This window comes from Capsicum annuum, chromosome 4 (genome assembly GCF_002878395.1).
Source record: "Capsicum annuum cultivar UCD-10X-F1 chromosome 4, UCD10Xv1.1, whole genome shotgun sequence".
NCBI lineage: Eukaryota > Viridiplantae > Streptophyta > Magnoliopsida > Solanales > Solanaceae > Capsicum > Capsicum annuum.
In genome coordinates, this window is record NC_061114.1 from 37713534 (window position 1) to 37730153 (window position 16620).

The 16620-nt window shown below is 38.2% G+C and overlaps 1 pseudogene; it reads right to left on the reverse strand.

Moving 5' to 3' along the window:
* Positions 1-1970: 1970 nt before the first annotated feature.
* On the reverse strand, positions 1971-15631 carry LOC107856615 (annotated as a pseudogene).
* Between the last annotated feature and the right edge of the window lie 989 nt (positions 15632-16620).

The following is a 16620-nucleotide window of genomic DNA, read 5'->3' on the forward strand; positions in this document are numbered from 1 at the left end:
CAGTTCAGATGTGTGCTTAGACAGAGAAGAAGAAATCAACTATTGTTTCTTGCCTCTAGCTGGGAATTGAACCTTAGATGATGATTCTCAACCCACTTCATTGACCAATTGACGGTGTAGCCAGTTGATATGAAGTATGAACTTTGTTAGCCGTTCTCAGGTTTTCAGTTTTAGGATAGCTTCATATGCTGCCTTAATAAGAAGCATATCTTTCTTGATGGTCTAGTGAGATGTGATCCAAAAGACGAGTGAACGAAGCCTCTTAGCCTCCCTCCTCTCTCTGTAATCTATGGTAGAATGACTCACAGTGAACAGCCAATTGCTACGCCCCTCCCATTCCATGTATGTATCTTGTTCCATCATTGAGAAATTTCTGCTTGTACAATAGCTCAAGGAGGCTTTGGTGCTCTTCCTCTTCTAGGTCCTACAACCATATTTGTCATGTTAGGATCTGAAGTGACTTTTATTCTTTAGATTATGCTTAGTTCTAGTGTAAGAACTTTTACCTTAGTTTCCCTGGAAAGCATTTTCTCTTTACAACAAAAGAGACTACAAAGAAATAAGAACCAATGCGTGTATCAAACGCAAAGATCCCTAAAACTCGTGAATCAAACGCCAACTTCTTATGTAGACCTCAAGGGAATCGAGTTCCCAAGCAACCCACATTTCTAAACAAGTTGTCAACACAAGTGATTCCACACTTGCCACAAGCTAATCCAATCTTAGCTTGCAATCCACTCATAAGAGTATTCAAGTCAAAATATCATCCAAAGTTGCAAATGAAATGGTTAAGGCACATATTTATAGTGTTGTCTTTTCCTAAGATAGCCTATTACAAGAAACAACCCAAAAGTGGCTATTTTCAAAATAACCCACATGGGCTCCTCAAAGCATACTTCAAGCCCTCCAAGCAATCATCCACACGTGGCATTGTGGGCTTAGGAGTCTAAAGGGGGTCGACCGAATGCATCCTTGAGCTCTAGGCTTGATCATGGCGTGGACCTCTTTGCATTAGCCTCGGAAGATGTAATCTAACTCTTTAAGGCCCTGCTGGCTCGTATCAGTGTCTGCCTTCGGTGAAATTTCCAAAGATCACGTAACTAATCTGGAGATGGTTGATCCTAGCTCGGGTTGGAATTGGATTGCTGTAGGCAAGACTTTGTGAACTGCAGGTGACTGTTTTCAGTAATGGTGATATTACTCTGTCGTTATTGTGTGTTTTTTTGGCTTCTGTAACATGATTAACAAATGGGAGGAGGAGAATGGAATGCCTGGTTTTCTCCAGTATCGGGTTCTCTTGTCATTAGAACTTCACCTACTTTTTCTTTTGCATTGATTTGTGTAGATATGTTCATGTATTTCTACACTAGCAACAATCCTTAAATATTGTGTAAACACATATTGCTTTTCTCACACTATTTTGGTGCATGCATACATTGTCTAAAGTACCATCCATTGCTTAGCGTGTACAACACGTAATCATCTTTGTCCATGACTGCAAGCTTTTTAGGTTTTAGATCAACTAAAAATGTGAAAGATCACTCCGAGAACTCGTTTAGTAAGCGGGAGGTCTTGAGTTCGACTCTCAACGAGAGCAAATCAGTTTTAGTATTAAACGTTTAATGTGGAAATAGGTACGTATACTTTTTTATTTTTTAACCTTTTCACTTTTAATTATAATTTAGAAGTTTCATTATAATTTAGAAGTTTGGAACTCTCTGAAGGTCAGAAGAAAAATGCGAGATCATTCGATCATGGCAAATTTATGAAACGGCCCGGGATATAGTAAAGAGGAAAATTAACGACGGTCATTAGAATATTTTTTACCCTTTTCCAAACGTAAAGCATAGGTTTCAAGCCTTACATTTTTCCTTCAAATATCAGGCATGCACAGACTGGCATGCTGACACTATGAGCAAATTCAGCTACTGACATGAGATGAGATGCTTTATGCACCTGGCTGCCCATAGTCGCTAAATTAGTCATTATTGAACATGGATCAACAACAAAGGGTATGGACCTCTCATCCACTGTGTATATACATTCAAATTAGTTACAAAATTAGTCATTCCTGATAAACTCCTCCCATCTGGTGATTTTTTAGCACCCTTGTTGGTCACGCCATTTCAGATAAATTAATCCGGCACGATAATGTGTATAAGCTCCTGCCACTACAAGTACATGAAACAGGTTGTGGCTATGGCCAGCTATGTCAAATTTGCCTGGCATCCATCTTTCTGGAACTCTAAGGGCATAGACTAACGCTCCAACACCGTAGAAGACACCCATCAGAACTTCATAACTAGTAGTATGAAGTGCCTCAGGTTGGTTCCAATATAGAACCAACTTGTGCAGAATAGGCGCCACACCTGAAATGTCCATCCCGAAAAATAAACCTGCTCGAAGGCTTCGATATTCTGGCTTTTGGAACACAGGAAGGAGAGAAACCAACATTGTGCCAAATCCCAGGACAATAATAAATCCCAGGTCTTCAGGAAGGGGTAGCACATAAACGATAATAGACAGGAGGGTAAAATGAAGTTGATATCAAGGCAGCAATACCAGCATAGTCGAGCCTCAGCATTATGTAAGATAATCGCTCTGATTGGCAGCAAAGTAAATGACATGTGCTGCTTGCTAGTAAGCAAAACATTGCCCCACCAAGGAAGACATAGAATGGCCACCGCGTTATAGGCCCCACAACCAATGGTGCTATCATGTTCGCCACATCCTTCGCACTATGCTGCATAAATTTTTAAAAACGCAGAAATATCAAGCACCAATGATGGTCAGAAAACAAAGGTTTTATGTATATTTTCTAGTATTCATCAACAGATTTCCATTACTAATGACTTCGGAAATTGAAGGGGTGCCTTGGCGTAACCGAAAAAGTTACTGCCATGTGACCAAGAGTTCATGGGTTCGAGCCATGGAAACAGCCTCTTGCAGAACTGGAGGGTAATGCTGCATACAATAGACCCTTGTGGTCCAGCCCTTCCATGGAAAAGCCCCATATAACGGTAACTTAATGCACCAGACTTCCCTTTAATGACTTCTAAAATTGTTCATTTGTTGTGAGCCAGCAGGTTCTTTAGGAAAGTTATTCAATCAGAATGATAGTGATAGAGAAGACCCATTCAGGGGGAACGAACTTGAATCCGAGAAAATCTACAGCTGATGACAGTCAAAACAAATGGAAGACACAAAAGGTAACACTCGACTGGACCATTCAGTGCATCTACCATCACAAGAATAGGTGGAGAAACTATACTGACCTAATCAAACTATATCTTCTCTTATTAGCTTGGGTTGTGCAAGTAATAGGGTTACAAGAATGGGTATATTGACATTGTGATACCCATGATTGAAATCTAAACCTCGTCGTGCTATTTTTGGGAGGGCAGTCATCATTTACAAATGGGCTGGTTTGATTAGAAGAAACTTCCTAATGAAACTGATTAATATGTCTCTTTCGAGGTCAGCTTCCTTATATCATATTAATATTACACAATCATTAGCTTCTTCACATTTTGCTCACATGCAGAGACTTCAAAGATTGCCTGCCTCGATCCAATAACAAAGGAGAAGGAATATGTGTAAAGCAACAAACTTCGGAAACAGATGATTTTTTTATGCTTTAAGTATGGAGATATGCATAACACAAAGGGACTAGACATATAAGGTGAAACGAACCTGTAATACCCCGTACTTTTTCCTAGCTTGAAATCGTCTCAAGAATGTTAGAAGCTTTCCTTGAAAGATAAATCCACTTTTGTACACGTGGTATTTTTAAGATTTTCACCTTTTGTCACGTGGGAAATTGAATTAGCTTTCCAACGATACCAATTTCGTCAAAATCCGACATCGGAGGAGAAAGTTATGGCTAAAAGACAGAAGGCCGTAAAACCACCCAGATGCGACGGTGAGGCCGACGGACCGTCGCCCACGACCGTCGCAGCAAGGCAGTGAGAACTACCTTCTGCCTAGGAGCGACGGCCCAAGCCGACGGATCGTCGAACTAGCGACGGACCGTCGCTTTAGCCGTTGCAAGGGAAACAGTGAGGCCACTTTCTGGATAAGGTGTGACGATCAGGTCGACGGACCATCAAACTTGCGACGGACCGTCGCCCAAGCAGTCGCAGCCAAAACAGTGAGACCCCATTTTGCCTAGAAGCGACGGTCAGGGCCGACGGACCGTCGCAGGTCCCGTTCAGTTTTTTTTAAGTCGTTTTAACAGGGGTATTTTGGTCATTTACCACCCACTTATATATACTCAATTATATCCGATTTCAGTCATTTGGTTCATTATTACTTCACAACCACTATTAGGGTTTCTCTCTAACATTAATCTCCAAGAACAAAATCCAATCTTCTTCAAGAACTAAGGGATTTCCAATTCTTCAAGTTCAAGAACATCAAGAATCTTAACCCAGGTATGCATAGTGTTCATTCATGGACTCCTTTCGTCCATGAAGTCCAAGAATCCCTTTTCCAAATTCAAGTTATGGATTTTCTTTATGATTTCATGATTGGGTTGTTCTTGTTCACATTGATTAATGAGTTATTGAATTTTACTCCATGTTGGGTGATAATTTCTATGTGGGTTTAATTATTATAGATCTTTATGCAAACCTATGACTAAACCCTTGAATAATGAAATTAGAATGTGACCATAATGTTTAATTGTTGTACAATGATGTTTACATGTACCATGCCTACAATATGTTTGATTAAATGCCTAGATGAAGGAAAAGTGTCTAACTAGCATGATACCATGAAATCCCCATGTATGTACGAGTTATGCCTATCACATGTTTTGATGAAATGCTTCTATAAATGTATCATGGATTATGATGTTAGTTATATGTTCAAGTAAGTTATGCCTGGTCAGTTTCCTTCCATCGAGTCCTGGGGGTACTTGAACCCGAAATATTAGCTGTGTGCCTAAAGCCATGTCATGTTTCCACGATACTCTCAGTCAAGCTATGATCCTTAGACTTCAGACAGTCTTATGACTCAAGAAATCTCCATGATCTCATGAACTCAGTCAGTTGTCAGATGTCAGTAGTATGTCGTCAGTCAACGGAAGTCAGTAACTCAGTCCATGTCCAGCTCAGTAAATCATGTTCAGTGTCTATTCAGATGGAAGTAGAAATTAGCACCGAGCGAACCCAAGGGTGGGAACTCACCTGTTATATGAGGGTGTGATTCTTAGAAGCAATCCTTGCGTTCCAAACCTATGTAGCCAGCATAGGTTGAGACATCATAGCCTGCTATATGAGGGTAGATGAGGTGACTTAACCTGCTATATGAGGGTTCCCACCGTTCTCATTAGATTTACCTATTATATTAGGGTCACTCACATGTTGTCCTTACCAGTGGCGCGGTATCGACACCCTTCCAATCAGCGCACAAATTGGACCCCAATTCAGCTACAATGCGTCATTTGGGGCATGTCAGTTAGATGACTATCTCCCACAGTTTCAGTATCAGTATCAGTCAAGAACTCAGATAGTTCTTCAGATTTCAAGACTGTCAGATACAGTCAAGTCAATTCAGATACAGTACGGAACTCAGCTAGTTCCATCAGATTCAGGATTGTCATGTTATCAGTTATATCAGTTATCAATATGTCAAGTTATCAGTATTCAGATTCAGTAATCATGTTATCACGGTATCAGTGTCAGTTTTTATGTCTCATGCATGTACTCTCACGCTCATGATAGTCAGTCTGTTATTATATTTGTTCATGCATATGAACCCCATGCATTCAACTTACCTTACATGCATACCAATACATTCAAAGTATTGACGCATTTGCGCTATGGTGTCTTATACAATAGGTTCAGAGACACGAGCTCCAGAGCAGCAGTAGATTCCAGTCTCAGCAGTCAGAGTTAGAAGTGAGTCCTCATCTTTCAAGGACATGATTATTCCTTATTATCTCATTAATTAGTTTATTAGTTGGAGTTAGTTGGGCTCAGACAGTTCAGTCAGTTAGAGGGTTTCCAGACTATTATGTTCAGACAGTTATTTCAGTTGTTTTGGGTATTTCATACTCCTTTTCAGATGTTATGTTCTACTTCAGATATATGAACCTTATGGCCTTTCAGTTCATGTTTCCGCATTATTCAGTATTTTATGCAATACACAGGTACAGATATCAGTCATGGGTTAGCTTGTGGTCCTTCGGGGTCATGAGCACCTTGTAGCGTTCCGGATACCAGATTTGGGGTGTTACAAACCCAATGACACAAGTAATTCAATCAGGGAAATAAACTGAAATCAAGCCGCCTTCAAAGATTTAGGTACAAAGTAAAAAGGTCGAAATACTAGTTATATAAAGACATCTCCTTGGGAAATCTACAGATGTCCAAGTATAAAAAATTTTCCCTTTTCATGTCCCACTACTTAAACCAAGTGACAAATAATCCATTGGCATTCTAATTACAGAAAAATAAGGTTTTTTCACTATCTTTCGACAGATTTCTTCATCTCTAGGTACGCTAAAAATTTAAAGGCGTCAAACTGAAGCATTAAGATAATATGAGACATGCACAACTCAACGAAAATAACAAAACCCTATATGGGTTTTGATCGTTCAAAGGAAAAAGAGGTAATTGTTCAGGTTTGAAACTTCGGCACGTGCTTACTGGGCATGAAGCAGCAGTTAAGTTCCCCCTTTCCCCAAGAGTAAAGTAAATTCTTCTCAATTGGATCTTTGATACGGAAGCTTAAAATATTTGAAAACGAAAGAAGTGGAATGAAACAAATCAGTGTAGCTCGAAAGCAGATAGAGTAGAATTCATTCGAGAGTGCTTGTAGCTGTGAAGAGAAGGAATGATTCAGCAGAAATCAGTAATCTATGAACAGCAAACTCCGAAATAAGAAATTCTCAGTAAGCACAACAGTATTAACCATTAATGACACAAATTGCAAATTGCAAGGGATCAAGAATATGAAACCAAACTAAAGAATAAAAAGTATAGCATAGATATAGCTGAACATTTATTGATGTTTAAGCTCAAAGAAAAGAAAAGGGATCCCAACAGTATTTTTTTCGAACGACGAGGAACGAGCCATACCAGAGTGCCAACATTTATATGATTGCTATGGGAAAATCATTCAGGTAGACAGTTAGACAGGAGTTGCAGCAAATCCTCCCGAAGTTTGTGTAAATCAGGCATATTTGGCAAAGAAGGAACACAGGGCAAAAGTTCAGCTGGCAATTTGTGTAGATCAACATTCTTAAGCTTTTCACGGAGATTTTGTAAAGCCTGAAGATCAACAATATCCGGGACCTTCACTGCAGTATAAATGGTCAGCACAAGGAAGAGAAAGAATCTTATCAAATGCCTGCAACAAAAAGAGAAATCTATATTCAGATAAGGAATTCTTCTTGGTTATAAATTTTTCCCTCCTCTTAAATCAATATATTACAAGAGAAGTAGCAAGTGGACGATTAAAGAAACCATAAAAGCAGTAATAACTTCAGGAGTACGATCACATTGTCTAAACTCATGCCTAAACACTTATAAGCTACCACCAGCACCACCAACAACAACAACATACCCAGTATATTCCCACCAAGAGGGGATAAACTACCAGCTTATAATATACAATTTCCTTTAACAATGCATCTTTGAAATCATGAAGGATATGAGAGGCCTTCATAATCGTAAATAGAAATGCAAATTAGAATTCAAAAGTTAGTTAAATACAGTGTTGGTACAGTAGTTGAGTTCCAGAAATTAGTTAAGAGCAGTTAGTGGAGTCTGTTAGCTACAACTGTTCAGTTAGTTAGAATAACTGATCAACTTCTATTTTCTATTAATAGCTGATGTAATCACTCAACTACAGCAGGATATGAAATAAACCCAATTCCTTCTCTCTCAATTATCTCTATCTCTCTCTTTGTTTCTTCTTCTTCTTCTGTGATTGTATCCTCGAGTTAACTCCTGGGCAATCAACTCGATCCTCGAATCCTTGTGGTTCCTGCAATTGAGTAACATTAGTATTAAAGCCACTCGACCTCAGCAACAATGGTGAAAGGAACAAGAACTGGTGACTCAACTTCAGAAACTGCTACTGCAGAAATTGGGGATTTACTTGGTAACAGAGGTGGGACATTTAGCTGGCAAGGTTTCATCATTGGAGAATTTGGATCATGCTATTACGGAATTGAAACAGCAATTGATGGGGGAAAATAGGAGGAACACCATTCCATTGGAGCATGAAGAGACACAGGACCATGAAAGAGGAATGGGGAATCGCAGGGAAAAGGATAGGAGCCCTAATTTTGGTAATAATTCTCCTTTTCATATTGCTTCAAATTTTCAACAATTGCATTTCACGCGATGGTCAAGGATGGATTTCTTGAAATTTTCTGGGGATGACCTTCGATCTTGGTTGTTCAAGATTGAGCAGTTCTTCTCTGTGGAGAATACTGCAACTGATGAGAAGGTTAACATTGCATCATTGCAATTGGAGGGTGAAGCAATCCAATGGCATGTTTCTTTTATGAGGTATAGACAGTACTCACAAGCTATCAGTTGGAAGGAGTATGTTGGTGCTTTAGTGGAGAGATTTGGGATCGATTTTGATGATCCCATGGAAGAGATTAAAAAGATTAAGCAGACAGAGAGTGTAAGGGAATATCAAGCAGCTTTTGAAAGAAGTTTGACAAGAGTGAACCTATCAAAAGAGAATGCTATCATTTGCTATATTAGGGGCTTAAAAACATAATTGAATATAGCTGTTAAGATCACCAAACCTTCCTCTATCTCTCAAGTATACAAAATTGCAAGAATGCAGGAGGCTTATCTGTTGGCTATGAGGCAACACCCCACTAATCATTCTCAGGTAACTGCAAAGAGGTTTGCAGATCAGAAGTATTCGAGCAGCAAAGGCATTTTGCCTACTCCTTATAGCACAAATTATGGTTTTTCTAAGGGATTGAATAGGAGAACTTTGAGTATTGAAGAGATGAATGACAAAAGGGCAAAAGGCTTGTGCTATTTCTGCAATGAAATGTATATGCCTGGACATAATTGTAAAACTTCCAAGTAATTGTATTTGTTAGAAATAGATGAGACAGAAGAATTAGAGGCATCAGTTGAAGATCTAGAAGCAGAAGCCCAAGATGAGCTTGTTGATAAGCAAGAATTAGGGCAGCCTGTAGAACACATGGAGATTTCCATGCATGGCTTGAATGGATCCTTGGGATTTAGGACCTTGAAGGTAACTGGTTATCACTCAAAAATGGAATTGCATATACTGATTGATACGGTGAGCTCTCATAACTTTATAGATCCTGAATTGGTCAAGAAGTTAGGGTGTAAAGTGAGATCTATTAACCCCGAGGTAGTGGCTGCCGCAAATGGTAGTATGAAGGTGGATAAGGTGACTACTATAACTTGGTTGTTACAAGGTGCTGAATTCTGTGCTGATTTCTTATTGTTACCTCTGGGATCTTGCGGTGTTGTATTGGGAGTTCAGTGGAAGTGTCAAGTTGAATTTTAGGAATTTGACAATGGAATTCTAGTATAAGGGGAGAAAACATCTACTTAGAGGCTCTAGCTGTCAAGTGCTAACTCCTGGTACTGGGAAATTAGCAAAGCACGCAGGAATGCAATCTCAATTGTGTATGATACAGTGATTCCTCAAGGAATTGATGAAGCAAAGTGTCATCCTTCAAAAGTTGACACTGATCAAAAAGAAGATCCTGCACTTTCATAGGTATTATCAGAATTTGCTACGTTGTTTGAAGAACCTGTTAATCTACCACCTTCTAGGGGTATATTTGATCATAGGATTGTATTACAATCGGGGGTTGAACCTGTGAATAAGAGACCTTACAGAAGGATATTATTGAAAACATAGTACAACAAATGATGGATCAGGGAATTATTCAGACTAGTTGCAGTCCTTTTGCCTCACCTGTAGTATTGGTTGGCAAAAAGGATGGCACGTGGAGATTATGTGTCGATTATAGGGACTTGAACAAGTTTACTGTCAAAAACAAGTTTCCAATCCCTATTGTTGAAGACTTGTTAGATGAGCTAGGTGGATCCAAGGTCTTCTCTAAAATTGATTTAAGGTCGGGATATCATCAATTGAGGATGGGTAAAGAAGATATTCCTAAGACTGCTTTTAGAACTCATTCGGGACATTTTGAGTACTTAGTCATGCCTTTTGGATTATCAAATGCCCCTACAACCTTTCAAGGGTTGATGAACTTTGTATTTCAAAAGTTTTTAAGGAAATATGTGTTGGTTTTCTTTGATGATATTCTGATTTATAGTAGAACTATGGAAGAACATGTGGTACATCTGAAGTCTGTATTTTTTAAAATAGTTGAGCATCACTTATTTGCCAAGAAAAGCAAGTGCTTCTTTGGTGTTCACAGGATTGAGTATCTTGGCCATCTTATCACTGCTGAAGGTGTCTCTACTGACCCTCAGAAGATCCAGGCTGTCAGGAATTGGCCTATTCCTACTACATTGAAGCAATTAAGAGGTTTTTTAGGATTGGCTGGTTATTACAGGAGATTCATCCAAGGTTTTGGAGTTATCTACAAGCCTCTTGCTGATTTGACAAAGAAGGAAAGGTTAAAATGGAATTATGATGCTCATGATGCATTTGTACAGTTGAAAGATGCATTGACTCAATCTCCTGTCCTGGCTTTACCTGATGCTAGCAAGCCATTTGTTGTGACTGCAGCCTCTACCTATCCCTGAGGCAGTGTGGTCTCAAATTAGCATGGATTTCATTGATGGTTTACCCAAATCTCATGAATATGAGGTCATTTTGGTAGTGGTTGACAGACTGAGCAAGTATGGCCATTTCCTTCCCCTGAAACATCCTTATCCAGCTCATTATGTCGCTCAGGTACTCAGGTGTTCCTCGATAATATTGTGAAGTTACACGGTCTACCAGATGCTATTACAAGTGATAGGGATGTTGTTTTCCTCAGCTCCTTTTGGCAGGAACTCTATGGCCTTCAAGGTGTGTTGCTGCATACTTCCACAGCCTACCATCCTCAATCGGATGGTCAAACTGAGGTACTGAACAGATGTCTTGAGACCTATTTAAGATGCTACTGCAGTGATGATGCTTCTAATTGGTCTGCCTACTTACCAATGGCCGAGTATTGGTATAATACTTGTTTTCACTCGGTTATTCAGACTACTCCTTATGAGGCATTATATGGTCGTCCTCCTTCTCTTTATCTTCCTTATCTACCAGGTGAATCAGCTTCTACTGATGTGGACACTACACTACTTAATAGGGAGCTTAAGCTGCAACTATTGAAGCACCACTTGCTCAGGGCTCAAGTGAGGATGAAACAACAGGCCGATTCACATAGGAGTGATAGACATTTTGATGTTGGGGACTGGGTCTACTTCAAGGTACAACCCTACAAGCAAACTACTATCTCGCAGCACTCTAATCATAAACTGCGTCCAAGTATTATGGACCGTTTCAGATCATAAAAAGGGTTGGTCCTGTGGCCTACACTCTGTTGTTACCTACTTCTGTCAAGATCCACCCAACGGTTCATGTTTCCTTGTTGAAAAAGTGTTATGAAGTACCTACCACTATATCTTGCCCACCTACTGTGGAGTTGGCTAATCCAAACTGTCCTCAGCCTGAGTCTGTTTTGCAAAGACGGATGATCAAGAAAGGCAACAAAGCTGTTGCTCAGGTGTTGGTGAAATGGATTGGTCTTCCTGCTGATGCAGCCACCTGGGAATTTGTTACTGTGTTAAAGACTCGTTTTCCATCTTTTGATCCTTGAGGACAAGGATCTTGTATTAGGGGGGAGTACTGTTATCGTAAATAGAAATGCAAATTAGAATTCAAAAGTTAGTTAAATACAGTGTTGGTACAGTAGTTGAGTTCCAGAAATTAGTTAAGAGCAGTTAGTGGAGACTGTTAGCTACAACTGTTCAGTTAGTTAGAATAACTTATCAACTTCTATTTTCTATTAATAGTTGATGTAATCACTCAACTACAGCAGGATATGAAATTAACCCAATTCCTTCTCTCTCAATTATCTCTCTCTTTGTTTCTTCTTCTTCTTCTTCTGTGATTGTATCCTCGAGTTGACTCCTGGGCAATCAACTCGATCCTCGAATCCTTGTGGTTCCTGCAATCGAGTAACAGCCTTCCAGAACTCTTTCCAGTGATCTCTGTTAGGAAGATGTTTCTATAAGTCTTCTGACTTACTGAACCCTCTGCCTAATCTTTTAAGAACCAATGAAAAGTATTTGACTGATCGAGTTGATCACTTAAATAAGAATCTTATCCCTGGTATAATAGTAGCCAATCATTAGTTATGCGAGATGCATCAAAGAGATGTTGTTATAACTATCTGTAGGCAAAGCCCTGGCTAAAAAGACGAAGTTGATTACCTTCCAAGCCATGAAAATCTATGACATTAGACAAACAGATAATTCACAGCAAAATCATTTCTGATTAATAAATACAGTCATTTACAGCAATTAACTTGAATACTACCACTACTTGGTAAAATTTTCACATTCTCGTATCTAAGTACAAGATAAAACCCTATGAATAATGCCTTGTTATATAAACTATAGGCTATAGATTTGGAAACATCCAGAGAGACAAGCTTGAAACCATCTTGCCAGTAACTATCCTAAGTACGACTACCCAAGATGAGGTACTTATAATGAAGCTGATCTGGTCCTGCCTCATCTGGCCCATTCTTTCTCCCAATGTACCCACAAACCTACAAAATTGGTATAAGCTCATAGGCAAATCCATGGGCAATGCAATTAAGCTCAGTCAAATGATTGCTCACAGGAGTAACCACCCAGTTGCAGAATAATTTATCCGTGAAAAGTTCCGTTGGAACCCCGAAATATCCTTGATTAACCACTACATACAAAGTAGCCGATAAGGAACTGAGAGACACTGAGTGACATCGTCTTAATATATGCAGCACAGATTTTTCACTAACAAAGTGGGCCTTTGAGCTTACTGAGAAACTTTGCATAAAAAGTTTCAGATTCAACATGTGCACCTATATAATTGAAACACCATTTGTTGTGCAAAATTACCATGATTAAGTAAGATTGACATAACCGAAAAGCTCCAAGTACAGAGAACCGTCCAAGTTAAAAGTCAGAAGAATATCTCACAGAGCAAAGCAACATAGAGCATGTCGATGCATGTTTGTCTTAATCAAAAGATGGAATCAGTCTGGAAGAGCGATACTAAGTTGAACTTGAGCAGGAAGACTAAATGCGCAGCTGAGTTGAATTTGAATATAGCAAAAGGAGTTAGTTAAGCATTGTACATTCAGTTAGTGAAAATTCAGTTACCTGTACGTATTAGTTGGAACATAAGGTGAATAAAGGAAACTGCAATATCAGCATTTGGTATCAATGTCCAATCTCCCTCTTCTTCCTAATCAATTTTTGAGTTAGTTTCTCCGATAGGTCCTAAGCTAACCTTCATATCTTTCAAATCTTTGAATTACTGGGAACGTTTTTATTTGAATCCGATCAACTTTCATTTCTTATTTTTTTCTTCGTAGAATGTTTAAATTTACCTGAGTCAAGGATCTATCTGAAACAACCTCTCTACCATCACAAGGTAGGGCAAAGATTGCATACACACCACCCTCCTCAGACCCCACTAGTGGGATTACACTGGGTATGTTGTAAAATACTTAAAATCAAGAAAGCCCGATAAAGTTCCTAACTTGTTTACCACAAGCTATATAATATGAGGCAAAGACGTGCTGTTGAAAGCTAAGAGTGGGAATTCTTACGTCCACACGTTGAGGGTCTCATTGTGAATTGTGAAAACACTGAGTAAAGCCTGCTTCACTGGCCATTCGGACAGGTAATGACCACGAATGAATTCATTGTCTTTCAAATAGCCAGGCAAAGAATGATACTCCACCAGCTGGTACTTCACCATACTCCACCAGCTGGTAATTCACCTTCTTCCACAATCTCTTTCACTTCCCTTCCTTCGAATTTGACTCATACAACATTTGATTTTCATGTGATCCACTCGCGTTCAATGCCTCTTCAAGACTTTCCACATCTCTACCCATCTTCCTTTGAACCATTAACTGTAGAATATCCAACAACACATGAAAAAAAGAAAAAGAGAAACTGGACACATAGATGACGAAACTGAGATATTATCAAATACATATGCATAAAAGATAGAAAGGGAGCCTTGTTGTAGCTTATAAACTTGTTGCCATGCAAATAGGAGATCACGGTTCAAGCTGTGGAAACAGCCTCTTGCAAAAATGTAGGGTAAGGCTGCGTACGATAGATCCTTGTGGTCCGGCCCTTACCCGGATCCCCACATAGCGGGAGCTCAGTGCACAGGCTGCCCTTTTTTAGATGCATAAAAGAAAGAACTTTGAATTGAAAGTAAATACTCCAACAACATCTTCAGTACTCTCCTAAAGGAGTTTTTGTTGATATTCAAAATTGCATCTTATCATCAATTTGTTATGAGGTAAATTCTTTTTTTCCTTCAACCATCTGATATTTGGAACCAGGCCCGACTAATCCAAATGCGTGCAGTGAAAAACCGATTATGGGGTTTTGGCCCTCGGTGCTAAAGAGTCTGGGTAATTTAAAGTTCCGCTTCGACATTTTGTGGTACGGTAGATCGGTTACGATAGCTTGTTCGACTTTGGCTTACATATACTCATATAATAGAGAATTATGATTTTGGCTTTTCAAGAACTATCTCAATTAAACCATACTAACACCTTACACATGTGGAAATATTCAAAATAAAGTACAAGCATGCAATTCCCTATCTATCAACTACACAAATAGAACATTTTAATCTAGCTAGAGTTGTCAAAGTTCCAACTTCTAAAGAATTAGCTTTGTACTATTATGTATATTTACAAGTAGTATACTAATATATATGAATTGTATATGTAAGTATGTACTCCAGTATGTGTTCAATATTTCAGCATTCTTCTTATAAATTTCAAATTCCAAAATTTTTAGAAAGGTATTGCAAATACCATTCTACCGAAACCGCAATATCAAAAATTTCAGTTTTGACATGGTATTCGGTATCTATATAACCATACCATGCCCACCCTACTGAAGAGGACTTTATTAGCTCAAAACCCGAGACATCAGATTAAAAGTTCTACCATCATGTCGTTTTGAAAGGAGAATTTCAATTTATATTATTTTTTATGTAGTTTTTTTATAAATTGAAAATAAAAAACTAATCGAGTTCAGTCGATCAGGTAAAAGTTCATCAAATTACTGACATTAAATAAACCAAAAAAGAAAGAGTACCAAACTAATTGAGTCAAAAAGGTAGAATTATACACATTTACGAATCGAAATTTTTCATATATATAAAAGCAATATTCAGTGACATGGATTGAAAAAAAAAATATAGTGGCGAATGAAATAATTTACCTGGAAGAATGGGAGAAAGCGTTAGAAAAAGGGCGTCGCAGAGTATATATTTTTGTATAATTCTTGCAGAGTAGGATGAAGGTAACGATCTAGGAGGATGGCAATGAGTGAGAAGACAGATGGAAAAAGAGAGGTTCATCAATGGAGATGCAACAATACCGGAGTTACATGGAGTTTGGGCCAGCTCATAAAAAATTTTAAAATGAGGTACACGTGAATAATTGAGTAGATATGATAATTACGGTTTAAGAAAGTTTGGAAAAATTTTAAAATAATTCATAAGTTTTTAAATTTATATTTTGATTCGAATGTTAATTAATATATAATGGGGAACGAAGGAAAAAAAGGCGTTTTTTTTTCTTTCCTTATTCGTTATTATTTTTTCTTTCTTCGCGATATTTGTTGCGAAGGGAAAAAAGGTGTTTTTTTTTCTTTCCTCATCCGTTATTATTTTTTCTTTCTTCGTGATATTTGTTGTTCATTGTTGTTGCTGCTTTATTCATCATCTTCTCATTCATCATCTTATACTTCATTATCAACTTTATATTCTTCTTATTGACCATTGTTGTTATTGTTGTTATCCCAACTGCTGTTTTTTTACCAAATTCTTATGTTAAATTTTATTTCGTAAATCACTTTCAACTTTGGAATTTACTTGAGAGGAGACTTTGATAAAGTCAGATTATGCTTTTTAGTTGAATCTGGGTAACTGCTAGTGTGTTGTTTTTTCAACAATAGTTTGCACGCGGACATGAATGCAATGCAAGAGCAATCTGTTTTAAAAGATCCATTATCTGCGGCACCAGATAAATATTCTGTTGTAACAGTAGACTCATGTTGGATTCATGTTTAAGGGTTCTAGGTACCCGTAATATGATTATGAATCGAATAGATGGGTATTCTGTAGCACCAGATTAGTAATATGTTTCAACAGATAAATGATTTGTTTCATCAGATTACTAATATGTTTTGAACAACAAAATACAGCTCCTGTCACACACAAAACTAACAAATAACTCATATGTTCTTGCTATTGATACTGGAATCAAATTATTCTTTAATTGTAGATATGTCATTCGTTAAGAAATAGAAATAGACAGCACGAAAATTAAATAAGAAATAAAAAGTCTAGTTGTATCAAACATAATTTTTTATAAAACAAAAAAAA